This window comes from Muntiacus reevesi, chromosome X, assembly GCF_963930625.1.
Source record: "Muntiacus reevesi chromosome X, mMunRee1.1, whole genome shotgun sequence".
Classification (NCBI taxonomy): Eukaryota; Metazoa; Chordata; class Mammalia; order Artiodactyla; family Cervidae; genus Muntiacus; species Muntiacus reevesi.
The window spans coordinates 109,082,072-109,096,646 of record NC_089271.1 but is presented as its reverse complement, the minus strand read 5'-3'; the positions used below and the strand labels follow the sequence as shown (position 1 = coordinate 109,096,646).

General features: G+C 35.3%; 1 pseudogene; it reads left to right on the top strand.

The window, feature by feature from the left end:
* The first annotated feature begins 227 nt into the window (after nucleotides 1-227).
* LOC136153837 (protein phosphatase 1 regulatory subunit 12A pseudogene) lies at nucleotides 228-3,177 on the top strand (annotated as a pseudogene).
* The last annotated feature ends 11,398 nt before the right edge of the window (nucleotides 3,178-14,575 follow it).

The window sequence follows — 14,575 nt, the reverse complement described above, 5'->3', positions numbered from 1 at the left end:
AACCCAGGTCTCCTGCATTGCAGGAGGATTCTTTACCACAAGGGAAGCCCATACTTGACACATACTTGTATTAGATTATCCAAGGCCTACAGCTACAAGTGGAACTTTTGATCATAGTATATGTTTATTGTGAATTTTAGCAAATAATGCTAAATAATATTCCTAACTGGCTAAAGCAGTTTATTACATTGACAACAGTGTCAAGAAGTTTTTACTCTATACCCGGGATGACTTTGATTATTTTAACTTTTGCTAATATTAACCAACCTGATAATGAAGGCTGGATACCTCTGCATGCAGCTGCTTCCTGTGGATATCTTGATATTGCAGAGTTTTTGATTGGTCAGGGAGCACATGTAGGAGCTGTCAACAGTGAAGGAGACACACCTTTAGCTATTGCTGAGGAGGAGGCAATGGAAGAGCTACTTCAGAATGAAGTTAATCGGCAAGGGGTTGATATAGAAGCAGCTCGAAAAGAAGAGGAACGAATAATGCTTAGAGATGCCAGACAGTGGTTAAATAGTGGTCATATAAATGATGTCCGGCATGCAAAATCTGGAGGTACAGCACTTCACGTTGCAGCTGCCAAGGACTATACAGAAGTTTTAAAACTTTTAATACAGGCAGGCTATGATGTTAATATTAAATATTATGATGGCTGGACACTTCTTCATGCTGCAGCTCATTGGGGTAAAGAAGAAGCATGTCGTATTTTAGTGGACAATCTATGTGATAAGGATGGTCAACAAAGTGGGCCAGACAGCCTTTGATGTAGCAGATGAAGACATTTTAGGATACCTAGAAGATTTGCAAAAGAAACAAAATCTGCTCCATAGTGAAAAACAGGAAAAGAAATCTCCACTAATTGAATCAACAGCTAATATGGATAATAATCAGTCACAGAAGACCTTTAAAAACAAAGAGACATTGATTATTGAGCCTGAGAAAAATGCATCCTGTATTGAATCTCTGGAACAAGAAAAGGTTGATGATGAAGAAGAAGGAAAGAAAGATGAATCTAGTTGCTCTAGTGAAGAAGATGAGGAAGATGACTCAGAATCAGAAGCTGAAACAGATAAGACAAAACCCATGGCTTCTGTAACTAATGCCAATACTTCTAGTACACAAGCAGCTCCTGTAGCTGTTACAACATCTACTGTGTCATCTGGTCAGCCAACACCTGCATCACCTATTAAAAAGTTTCCAACTTCAGCTACAAAAATTTCTCCCAAAGAAGAAGAGAGAAAAGATGAGTCTCCTGCATCTTGGAGGTTAGGACTTAGAAAGACGGGCAGGGCAGTTACGGTGCATTTGCAGAAATCACAACATCTAAAGAGGCTCAGAAGGGAAAAGACACTGCAGGTGTCATGCACTCAGCTTCAAGTTTCAGACTTTCCTCCTCTTTGGATAATAAAGAAAAGGAGAAAGATAGTAAAGGAACTAGGCTTGCATATGTTGCACCTACAATACCAAGACGACTCGGCAGTACATCTGACATTGAAGAGAAAGAAAACAGAGATTCTTCAAGTTTTCGAACAAGTAGTTCATATACAAGAAGAAAATGGGAAGATGATCTTAAAAAGAATAGCTCCATTAAGGAAGGATCAACTTATCATAAAAGTTCTAGTGTTCCAAGCACCACATCAACAGCAACAGTTACCTCTGCAGCTGGGCTTCAGAAAAGCCTGCTTTCCAGCACAAGCACTACGACAAAGATTACAATGGGTTCTTCCTCAGCAAGCACACAAAGCAGTACCTCCAATCATTTGTGGGCTGAGGATAGAACTGAAAAGGAAAAGGACAGTGTTCCTACGGCAGTGACCATTCCTGTTGCTCCAACTGTTGCTAATGCTGCAGCCTCTACCACAACCCTGACCACAACTACTGCTGGCACTGTCTCCTCCACTGCAGAGGTCAGGGAGAGACGCAGATCATACCTCACTCCTGTTAGAGATGAAGAGTCTGAATCCCAAAGAAAAGCAAGATCTAGACAAGCAAGGCAGTCTAGAAGATCAACACAGGGGGTAACATTGACTGATCTTCAGGAAGCTGAAAAAACAATAGGGAGGAGTCGTTCCACCCGAACCAGAGAACAAGAAAATGAAGACAAAGAGGAAAAAGAGAAACAGGATAAAGAGAAGCAGGAAGAAAAGAAGGAGTCAGAAACATCTAGAGAAGATGAGTACAAACAAAAGTACTCCAGAACATATGATGAGACTTATCAACGCTACAGACCAGTATCAACTTCAAGTTCAACCACTCCCTCCTCTTTACTTTCTACAATGAGCAATTCACTTTATGCTTCAAGTCAGTTAAACAGGCCAAATAGTCTTGTAGGTATAACTTCTGCCTACTCCAGAGGATTAACAAAGGAAAATGAAAGAAAGGGAGAAAAGAAAGAAGAAGAAAAAGAGGGGGAAGATAAATCACAACCTAAATCAATCAGAGAACCACGGCGACCAAGAGAGAAAAGAAGATCTACAGGAGTTTCATTTTGGACACAAGATAGTGACGAAAATAAACAAGAACAACAATCAGATACAGAGGAGGGATCCAATAAGAAAGAAGTTCAGACGGATTCCATTTCTAGATATGAAGTCGGTCCCACATCGGCTGGTGACCGGTGTGATTCCTTGCTGGGTCGCTCCGGATCATACAGTTACTCAGAAGAAAGAAAGCCTTACAGTAGCAGGCTAGAAAAGGATGACTCAACTGACTTTAAAAAGCTTTACGAACAAATTCTAGCTGAGAATGAAAAGCTGAAGGCACAGCTGCATGACACGAACATGGAGCTGACAGATTTTAAGTTGCAGCTGGAGAAAGCCACCCAGAGACAAGAAAGATTCGCTGATAGGTCACTATTAGAAATGGAAAAAAGGGAACGACGAGCTCTAGAAAGAATATCTGAAATGGAAGAAGAGCTCAAAATGTTACCAGACCTGAAAGCAGACAACCAGAGGCTAAAAGATGAAAATGGGGCCTTGATCAGAGTTATAAGCAAACTTTCCAAATAAAAAAAAGCAGCAAGTAATGGAATCGCACATGTTAGTAACCCAGTGGACCATAATTGACCTTCACTGGAAGCCTGGGAAGAATCCTTGGAGACTGTCATTTTTGGATATCCTGCCAAATGTCCTCTTATCTAGGAGTTTTGTTTAATTTTCTGTTTTTTTTTTCTTGTATCAAGACTATTGTTTCATGTTAATGCAGCTGCTGAGAAGAATTTTTTTTTATGACTGAGAAAACTTGTTTATAGCTCCAGCATATAAGGAAAGTGTTCAAGGCCAGATATGCCTCAGGTATTTAACCAGTAAGTCTTAGTTGTACATAAATACTTTTGTGTCAACAAAAACTCAGCTCTCACAGAAGACAGTTATTCAGCATTTTTTGATGTGCCACAGATTCCAGTTTTTCAATATTTAATTTTATTTTATTTTGTGTTTTTTTGTTTGTTTGTTTATTATTTATTATTATTATTTTTTTTTTGCTTTACATCTAAGTTTGGGTTTGTATCTTTTCCTTCTAACTCTTTATGTGGCAGACTTTCTGTCATCTCACAGCTTTCTCATTTACAGAAAATAACACTTGCTCCTCTGAAATCATTGTCATATATTAGGCTAATGCTGTTGTCCCCACCTGGAACTGAATTGCTTGGTGGAACATTTGCTTTCACTGTTTGTGCAATATGCATTTATTCCTTTTATGAATGTTTTAAAGTCCATTGAGATTATATTCTTTTAAGTCCTATTTTCTGCCTTCATTGGTCACTTTTTGTTTTTGTTTGTTTTTTATTATTGTAGTATAAGATGTTAGGTTCTGTAATCTTCACATTCATTTTAGCAGGTACTGAGTGATGTTGTATATATAAATAAGTGTACTGTTTGATTTTTAGTCCACCACATGGCATTCTTGACTATTATTTCAAATGTCTGTTAATGCAAAGTAGGCTACTCCATAATAGTGTTAAGAACAAAATTTACTAACAAAGTGATATAAAGACTTAAATTAACACATTATGTGGAGCCCTATCTTTACAAAAGTTTTCAACTGTAAAATGCTTTTACTTTTATTTGCAGTTTTCATTTGATAGTATTCAACCATAATTAAAGTTGCATAAGATAATTGCTTCACATTTAACATACCTATATTTATCTGAGTGCTGTCTAAAACTGTTGTGCTAGCCAAAGTAATGCTATGAAATCATTTGCAGACTTAACCCGTGAGTTTGTGTTAAATGCACTGTTATTGCCATGTGAAGAGGCATTGACTTTGATACCACCATCATGTTCAGACCATTTTATACATTTCAGTGGCCTTTTTAAAAAAAAGAAAGAAAGAAAGAAAAGCAAAACCAAGTAAATAGTGAAGATGGCATTTATTTGGACAAATAGCTTTTATATTTTCAATAAACCATGCAAAAAGTACTACATCTTTCTGGCACATAACTGTCTCCTTAACCACTGAACAGTTCAGCCATTTGAATAAATTATACATTGTAAAGCTTATAGTAGCTAATTGTATTATTGATTGTATTGTATACTATATTAAATGTGAATTTGTACTCCTTCAAAAAAAAAAAAAAAAAAGAAATTTTTACTCTATACCCGGGATGACTTTGATTATTTTAACTTTTGCTAATCCAAGGGATATTTGAATGATTTAATTTCACTTTCTCTGTTTATTAATGTTGAGAAGACTCCATGCCTGTGTTTGTTACCATTTCAATTTTCTTTGCTTATAACATGCCCATTCAAAAATTTCAGCCATTTTTATTTGGATTGTTTTTTTCTTACTGAATTGTATATTTTCTTTACACATTCTGGATAAGAGTGTAATTTAATTTTTTTTTTTGATTATATGTAATGACCTATATGGAGAAGGAATCTAAAAAAATCAATGGATATATGTAGAACTGATGCACTTTGCTATGAGGCTGAAACACATTTTAAAGCAACTAGACACCAATAAAAATGTTTAAAAATAATTTTAAAAATTACAATTATATTTTCAAAAACAATTGTATAGGTTTTATTGTGACCACACTGACTATAGATTAATTTGGAGAAAACTGACATCTTAATAATAGGTCTTTAAATTGAATTATTTATCTCCATTTATTTAGGCCTTCTTTAATTTCACTCCACAAATATTTAATATATTGCCCTTAAAAATTTTTAAATTTTAATTAAATTTACTCTAAAATATCAGGCTTATAAAATTAAAGCTTTATATTAATTTTTTATTCTTAGTTTTTAATTTTTAAAGACATTTTAAAGAGCAGTTTTAGTTTTAAAACAAAATTAAGAAGGTGATGCAGGGATTTCTCACATACATCATTTCCCCCTCATTATCAACATCACTAACCAAATGGTACATTTTACCAAGGATGAACCTATACTGACATATCATAATCACACAAGTTTCATAGTTTACATTACAGTTCACTCGATTTTATACATTCTGTGGGTTTGGACACATGCATAATGGCATGTGTCCATCATTATGAGAACATACAGAGCATTTTCAGTGACCTAAAAATCCTCTGTGCTCTGCTATTCAAACCTCCCCATTTTCCTTCTGCACCAGTGACCACTGATTTATTTACTGTCTCTATACCTTTGCCTTTTCCAGAACATCATACAGTTGGACTCATATAATGTGAGCTCATTTCTTTTTCACTCTGAATAAGACCCCATTGTCTGGATGTATCATGGTGTATTGAACAATTCACCTATTCAAGAGTATCCTGGTTACTTCTGAGTTTTGGCAAACATAAATGTAGCTGCTATAAACATCTGTGTGCAGGTTTCTTATTAATGCCTCCTGCATTTTAAGTCAACGATAACAATGGTCAAGTCACTTTTCATATAGTAATATTTTCCTAGTAGGTGAGCCCACAACTGTAAGCAAATTCTTCTTAAATATTCTTTCCCATCATCCTCGACCCTGGTTGATTTCCTATCACTCAGCCCTAGAGATGGGCTTCCCTAGTAGCTAAGTGGTAAAGATTCTGCCTGTCAATTCAGGAGATTCGGGAGGCTCGAGTTCAATCCCTGGGTTGGCAACATCCACTGGAGAAGGAAATGGCAGCCTACTCCAGTATTCCTGCCTGGGAAATCCCATGGACAGAGGAGCCTTGTAGGTTATAGTCCATGAGGTCACAAAGAGTCAGATATGACTGACCACACACGCACCTAGAGATATCAAAGACTCAGGAAAACATAAATGCAATTCTTCAAAGAGAAAAGATTTTAGTCTAGTGATCAAGAAATAATGTAACATAACAGAGTCAGAAATCAAGGCACAATGCTATGATTATCTTTATGACTTTGTATAAAAATCCTCCTCTAATTCTGGTTTCTATGGGGAAAATGTTTATTATGTCTGTGCAAAAATAATTTAATAATCATTTTTTGAAGACCAATTAAAATGTATGTTAAGAACACTGTAAAATGATCTACAATTTTTAATTATCACTATTATTTCTGAATCAAGTAGTTACAGAACTACATTATAATCCTTAGAGAAAATAAAATAACTCTTGGAAAACCAGATACATAGTTGGATGATACCACAATTTCCTGTGTCTGGCAGAGAACATTTACATGGTGAGGCAACTATCAACAATGTGATGTTTTCCAGGCGATTCTTTCACTTTAATGTGCATCTGTCTTTGAATCCAGTCCTGTTATTCACCACAGTTTCATAGTAAGTTGTATATGTCTTGATACAAATGTCAAACCCAAAATAATATAGAAATGTAAACAGGAAAAAAAGAAAAGGGGAAGGCATCTGTATGTTTTACGAGGACTTCCATAAACAGCATTAGCTGTTCAGAGTGAAGGGTGCATAAAGGAGATTCTATCATTGTAAATAAGGTACCCTGTAATGAGTAAAAGAACACATGACAATAAAGCATCTACATTTCACAAATCGAGACTGTTTGACAAATACTTCTGGTAGAAAAAATATTTTGCAATATTTTCTCAATTAGATACAATTGAAAAACTGAATTTATCATTGCCAAGTCACCCAGCAGAAAGCTTTTGTGATCATGAATACTACTAAAATCTATGTACTAAGATATCCTTTATTTTAAGGCCATAAAAATAACAGCCATTATGAATCTCCTCAAGCACATTTTATCTAGGACAATTTCTCCTCATGTTGGTAGAATGTTTCAAATACAACTTTTGGAATATCCAAACACTTGATCGGTAAGCAATACCTTAGGTAGCCCCTCTCTACCAGACTACACCTAGCGATAAGATGGTTGTTAGTCTGTACACCCACAGAGGATATGTCCTCCAAATTCCACAATTGCTCCCATCAAACACTGTAATTTTCTAGAAGTCAATTCTTCTTCATTTAGCTTTGTGGACAAATAAGTGAAACCATTTTAATTATAATGACTTTATCTCCATCTATATCTATACAGTATAATTTCTGCTTGCCCATCCATGTATACATTTTATTATTCTATGTATTCTCCTCTGAACTCCAGGAGACTAACCTATATGGACTGCTTCTACAGGCTCTCTTGCACTCTGACTTCTGGTTTGGCTTGGCTGTCAATCACTGGCAGATGAGAAGGCAGAAACAATATTGAGTTAGAAATATTATTCATCTGATTTCCTCCACTTAGAGTCACTTCAGACTGGCTGTGTTGCTCACCTAAACATCTCTCATCCCCGTTCTCCTGGGTTACTGCTTATAGGTAGTAATGATCCTCACTATTAGTAGCCCTGGAGTACTACACTATCCTTTGGTGAGTTTATTTTAGCCCTGCACACACTGTGTAAAAATGCCTTCATTTAAATCTCTCCAAATGATCTTAATTTGGTTGTAACACCTCTTTCCTACCAAAACTATCTTATACAGTGCTTCATAATGTTTTTATCAAACAAAAAGTTTGAATACATTAATATTCCCCTTTGAAGAGTTTTGGCAAATATGTGCATTGTGTGCATATGTGCTCAGTCATTCCAACTCTTTGTAACACCAGGGACTGTAGCCCACCAGCCTCCTCTGTCCGTGAGACTTCCCAGGCAAGAATACTGGAGTGGGTTGGCATTTCCTCCTCCAGGGTATTTTCCTGACTCAGGGATAGAATCGGCATCTCCCACATCTCCTGCATTGGGAGGCAGATTCTTTACCACTAGCACCACTTGAGAAGCCCAAATGTACACTCCCATAAATCTAATACCACAATCAAGATACTCATCATACACACTGTTCTGATTTCCATCCCATAGATGAGATAGGACTATTCTTGAACTTCTTATAAAGGTAAACCTGTAGTAAGTATTATTTTGTTTCTTGCTGCTCTGTACAATAAAATGTTTTTAAGATGCATCCAGTCATGGGGTCACAAAGTTAGACACGACTGAGTGACTAAGCACACATAACACAGTGTTTTTATTAGCAGGTAGCAGTATACTGTTTGACTATATAACAATTAGGTTATTTATGAACCAAATGGATGTTTTAGTCATTTTAAATTTTCACTTATAACCTTTCTGCAAAAGTATTTTCTTATGTTTTCATTTCCCTTGGATGAGTAGCTAGAAGTGTAATTCCTTGATCATAAAGTAGTATTATGTTTACTTTTATTATAAATTATCAAAAAGATTTTCAAAATAGCTGTTCTATCCTATACTCCCAACAAACAATTTAAGAGTAGTCCAATGTCTCCACATGCTTGCCAACACTTGGTCTGGTTGGGTATTTTTTTATTATTATTATTTTTTATTTTAAAGGGCATGAGGTCATATTTCACTGCAGTTTTCATTTGCATTTCTTTCATGATTAAATATGTTTAGTACATTTGCATGTACTTACTTGCCATGTATACAGTTTCTTGGGTGAAGTTTCACTTGAAGCCTTTTGTCAGTTTTTATCAGGTTGTTTTATTATTGAGTTGTTAAACTTCTTTGTACATTACAGATACATATCCTTTGTCAACTACATCTTACAGCAGATATTTTGCCCCAGGCTCTAGTGTCCCTTTTTATCTATTTTTTTTTAACTTTTAGTAATTTTATTCACTTCATATTTTACAGGTTTACAGTATTAGTAAAAATGATGGTCATTATGTGAAAGTGTTAGTTGCTCAGTTGTGTCCGACTCTTTGTGACCCCCTGGGCTGTAGCCCACTAGGCTCCTCTTTCTGCGAAATTTTCCAGGCAGGAATACTGGAGTGGGTAGCCATTCCCTTCTCTAGGGGATCTTCCCGACCCAGGGATCAAACCCAGGTCTCCCATGTATGGGCAGATTCCTTACCTTTCGAGCCACCAGGGAAGCCCCTTTATTATGTAGCTTTATAATAGATCTTGAAATTTGGTATTGTGAGTCTACTAACTTTGGACAAGTTTTTCAAGATTACATTGACCATTCTCTACCTTTCATTTCCATGTAAATGTTAAAATCCACTTGTCAAAATCTACCAAAAAGTTTTTGAGATTTTCTGAAATCTACAGAGATTTCACTGAATCTACAGATTTCTCAGGAAAAGTTAACATCTTAGTTTTGACTGTTCTTTTCCATGAACACATATAACACTCTATTAATTTAGATCTTCTTTCTCTCAACAAGATAGGAATCTTAGTATATAAATCTTTATGTCCTTTGAGTTTGTTCCTAAGTATTTTATGTTTATGCTATTGTAACTGGAATGTAATTTATTAAATTTAATTTTCCAATTATCCACTGCTAGCGTATGTAAATACAATTGGCTTTCTATATTAACCTTGTATCTTGCTACTCTGCTATATACTAATTTCAGTCTTTTTTACTTATGGTACATCCCTTAGAGGCTTTTAAAATGTAAGCAATATTGTCATCTTTAGAAAAAAATTTCCATTCTAATATGCATATCTTTTATTCATCTTTCTTATTTTACTACATTGGTTAGGGCCTCCAGAAAAAAATTTTAATAAAAGAGATGAGAGTAGAAATCCTTGTATTGTCACCACATTTAGGGGGGAAATGTTTCACGTGCTAGCTAGAGGGTTTGATTTTTTATAGTTCTAATTAATTAAATTGAGTTTGTTCCCGCCTACTCCAATTTTCCTACAGTTTTTATCACAAATATGTGTTAAGTTATACAAACGGTTTTATTTTGCATATAATGAGATGACCCTATCATTTTAATCTGATCTCTTTGGTTACTATGATAAACTAACTTGATTGATTTAGCATAAAAATGTATTGTCTATATTTCACAGGGATGTCTGTATTTGTTTGTATATGCATATATATTACCTAGCTCTGTGTACAGACAGGGTTTAGAAGCAGTGACACTTCAGTAGCAATCAGAAGATCTAGTACCCAGGTCTCAGTTTTCTGATACTATTCACCAGAAAAAAAAATAAAAGAGAGAGAGATATCCTTGTAGAAATAGCTGATTCCATACCTAAGGCAAAGAAACTACAAGTTGAATTTGGAATATCCTAAAGTAACAGAAATGCTCAAAAGTGCTCAAAAGAACATAGGATTCAATATGATGGGACTCCTAGCCAGGCTGGTCAGAATTTGCATCTAAAGTCAAATAATGATATTAACAGATATGCCCCACAGAAAAAGATATCAATCCATGTTTCAAGGCTTGCATTAATAAATATATAAGTAAATGTTTTAATGATGCAACTCATAGTAAACTGTACTATCACTTCTTCCAAAAATGAATGGCCTGAGTCTTAACATGATTAAATGTTGAATAGATCAAGGTCAAAACACATCTAACAGAATTTTAAGACCTGAATTCTTCAACAAAAAACTGTCAAGAGAGTGGAAAATGGTGTGAGAATGAGGAATTGTTAAAGATTGAAGAAGTCTAAAATATGTGACAACTAAATGCACTGTAAGATATTCTAGATTAGAAAGTAAAAGAGACACTGTTTGGGAACTTGGCAAATTCTGAATGGGGCCTGAGTATGATATAATTTTTAATGTCTTAATTTACATGACTGTAATGGGGCTTCCCTGGTGGCTCAGATGGTTAAGAATCTGCCTGCTATGTAAGAGACCTAGGTTTGATTACTGGGTCAAGATCCCCTGGAGAAAGGCATGGCAACCCACTCCAGTATTCTTGCCTGGAGAATTCCATGGACAGAGGAGCCTGGCAGGCCACAGTCCATGGGGTCACAAGAGTTGGACACGACTTAGCAACTAACATTTTCATTATCACTGAGTTTCCATTTCAGCCAAATCTTTACCTTTTTCTGTTCTTAGTAATGGATAATTTCTATTGCTCAATCTTCAGTTTCCCTTACTTTTTTTTCTTGTAGTCTCCAACCTGTTGTTGTTAAGATTTTACTTTTTAGATATTGTAAGTTTCAGTTCCAGATTTTCTGATTCTTCTGTATATTTTCCTTTTCACTGCTGAGATAATCCATCTAGTCATTTATTATGATCATCTTTTCCCTTAACATGCATAACTGCTTATTTCAATATCAGAGTAATCTCTGGGCCTGTTTCTTTAAATTAGGATCATATGTCTCTGCTTTATCATAGGTCTCATAAATTTTCTGCTATGCAGAAATTGTGACTGACACTGTAAACAGTCTGAAATATGTTGTCTTCTTCTTGTTTTGACTTGTAAGACAGCTCCAATGTCTTCCAACACTGAATTAACTATACTATCACCATTCAACTTCTACTTACACATTGGGCAATTGTATTAAGTCTGTGTATCCTTGTCTTACATGTGTGTATCCCAGCTCTTGGCCAAAGACAAATCATGAATAATCTCAGACTTCTGAAAGCCCACTTCTAGACATTCTCCCCTTTTCCAGGACTCTGAAAAATTTTGTAAATATCCCTCTTCAACATTTGCTCCTAGAACAATAAACATTTTCCAAACATTTGTAAAAATTCCCTAGTGAAGAGTTGAGAGATTTAGGTTTGAAGACTGGTTCTGCCATTTTATTTCTATGTGATTTGAGACAAATTCCTGAGTCAAAATTGCTCCATCTGAAAAATAACACCATTTATCTCTTACACTTGTGACAATTCTAATATATCACTATATTGAGGACAGTGCTCAAATTGAATGGTGTTCAGTAAATGGTAGCGCTAAAAACAGTATTAGAAGGGACATCAGTATTCCTAATAAAACCAAATGACCTAAATATGGCTCTAACCACAACTTCTAGAAATAGAAAATTGAATATTTTATGTTGATATGGAAATTATATTTGATAACTTTAAAATTCTTGCATCTCAATAGGTTCTCTTAAAACACACAAAAAAAATAATAACATTATATCATGTAAAAATGCATTCACAGGTAGGTAAAAATAAGCTCTAAATTTGGCCATGTCTGTGCTTTAAATTTTAAAACAACCTTGATATTTAGACAGTTTGTAACTTTCTATTCATTCAGAAAACAGATAAAAACATGAGGGGTAAATATATATAAATATGAGGGGCAAAAAATGAACACTTGAATCCATGATTCACAACATTCAATATGCACAAAAATCAATTAGTGATATTGGGAAAAATTAAAAAAAAGAATTGCTAAAGAAAAATTAATAATATGATGACATGTGCTTGAAAATAATTGGTTAGATGATTCCTGTGTGCTAAGTCACTCAGTCATGTTTGACTCTTTGCAACCCTATGAACTGTAGCCTACCAGGTTCCTCTGTCCATGGGATCCTCCAGGCAAGAATACTGGAGTGGGTTGCCATTCCCTTCTCCAGGGATCTTCTCTACCCAGGGATTGAACCTGAGTCTCTTATGTCTCCTGCATTGGCAGGCAGGTTCTTTACCACTAGTGCCACACCACTTGTTTGGTAGCTAAAAGTCTTCTATAAACATTGTCTTTCCCTTAATTTAATGTTTATTTTAAAATCCAAATGTATAAATGGATGTTGAATTTTGTCAAAGGCTTTTTCTGCATCTATTGAGATAATCATATGGTTTTTATCTTTCAATTTGTTAATGTGGTGTATCCATGGCTGATTCATGTCAATGTATGGCAAAAACCACTACAATATTGTAAAGTAATCAGCCTCCAACTAATAAAAATAAATGGAAAAAAAATTCGGATGTATAGCCTGTGACCTTAACTTCTCTGGTTTCTGGAATCTGAAAATGAAGTTTGGGCTTTATATTTAAGGTAAGATACAGTTCTTTTCTAGAATTTTTTCCTGATAGAAATAATAACTGAAATAATCAATCTAAATACTCTTAAATCTCTACTATCTTTCTTATGGTGCGTGATTTACAAATGTATAAGTTATCTGGATAGAAAACTTACATATTCTCCATCAGCAGATTTAAATTAATAACTTATGAGGTTTAAGCTAAATTTGTTTAGCTCTTTTGATTAGAATATATTTATCATGGAAATCTAAGTCTGTCAGTCCGTTGCTTTGAAAAGTTTCACAGTCACTCTTCACAATTCCATACTCATAACCTGAAATATCCTTCATGTACCACACTACGAATTTCATGTGACACCCTTTGAAATCCCTACTAAATTGTCATGAAGGATACAGAGCCAGACAGCATGAGAAACAGTATGCCTCCATAAATCTTGAATGGAGTCAGGAGTAGGGCAGTGGAAACAATGACCTGAAGTAGAATTTCATAAATTACTTCTGTTGTATAACACTGACTTACAGTTGTGTATTATATTAATATGAAGCCTAAAATTATTACTGGAGTATTGATTTCTAGTCAATATAAATGACTTAGGAAGATTGATATTCTTTAAAAAAAATAGTTTGGCTGAAAATCTCTTGTAACAGAGAGCATTTTCTGTGGCATTGATTTTAAGGTGCAATAAATACTAATATAATTTTTTAAGTTTGTACATATTTTAAAGATACTACTTGAAATATTTCTTCCATGATTATTTCCAGTTTTCAGAAGTTTGCAAGAGAAATACAGAGAGTGGATTTTTTTTTCATTCTCGGAATTGCCATAATTCTCCATTAATGGAAAGGAAAGTTTTTTTTAAGAGCAGAGAATACATGAAACTCATTTTTTTAAATCTCTTGGTGCCTAATACAGTGTATTACATTTGATAGGTACAGAGTAACTGTTCCCCAAATTGAATTGTGCCTCAGGCAGCTTCCACTGTGAATGGCTTTTGCTTTTGGAAATTAAGTCTGTAATCCAGAACTTCGCTCTGCCTGAGGACCAAGCTCTGTTTTCCAATTACACACAGAAGCTCATTGTCTCTCTCAAGTCACAGGCATATCATTCGGTGAATTCTGACTGCAGAGTTATAGCTGGTTTTGTCATGGACCAAAGGCAAGTAAGAGAGCTAACCCTAAGCTAATTACTTATAGAAGATGATCCTTAAAAGGCGCCTCAATTTCTCGTGAAGCTCTGTTCACTGTATATACCTTGATGGTGGTTCTTGTTTAGTCGTTATGTCTGACTCTTTCACCCCATGGACTGTAGCCCAGCAGGCTCCTCGGTCCATGAGAACTTCCAGGGCAAGAATACTGGAGTGGGTTGCCATTCCCTTCTGTAGGGGATCTTCCCAAACGAGGGCCCCAACCCACGTCTCCTGCATTGGCAGATGGGTTCCTTACCACTGAATCACCAGGGAAGC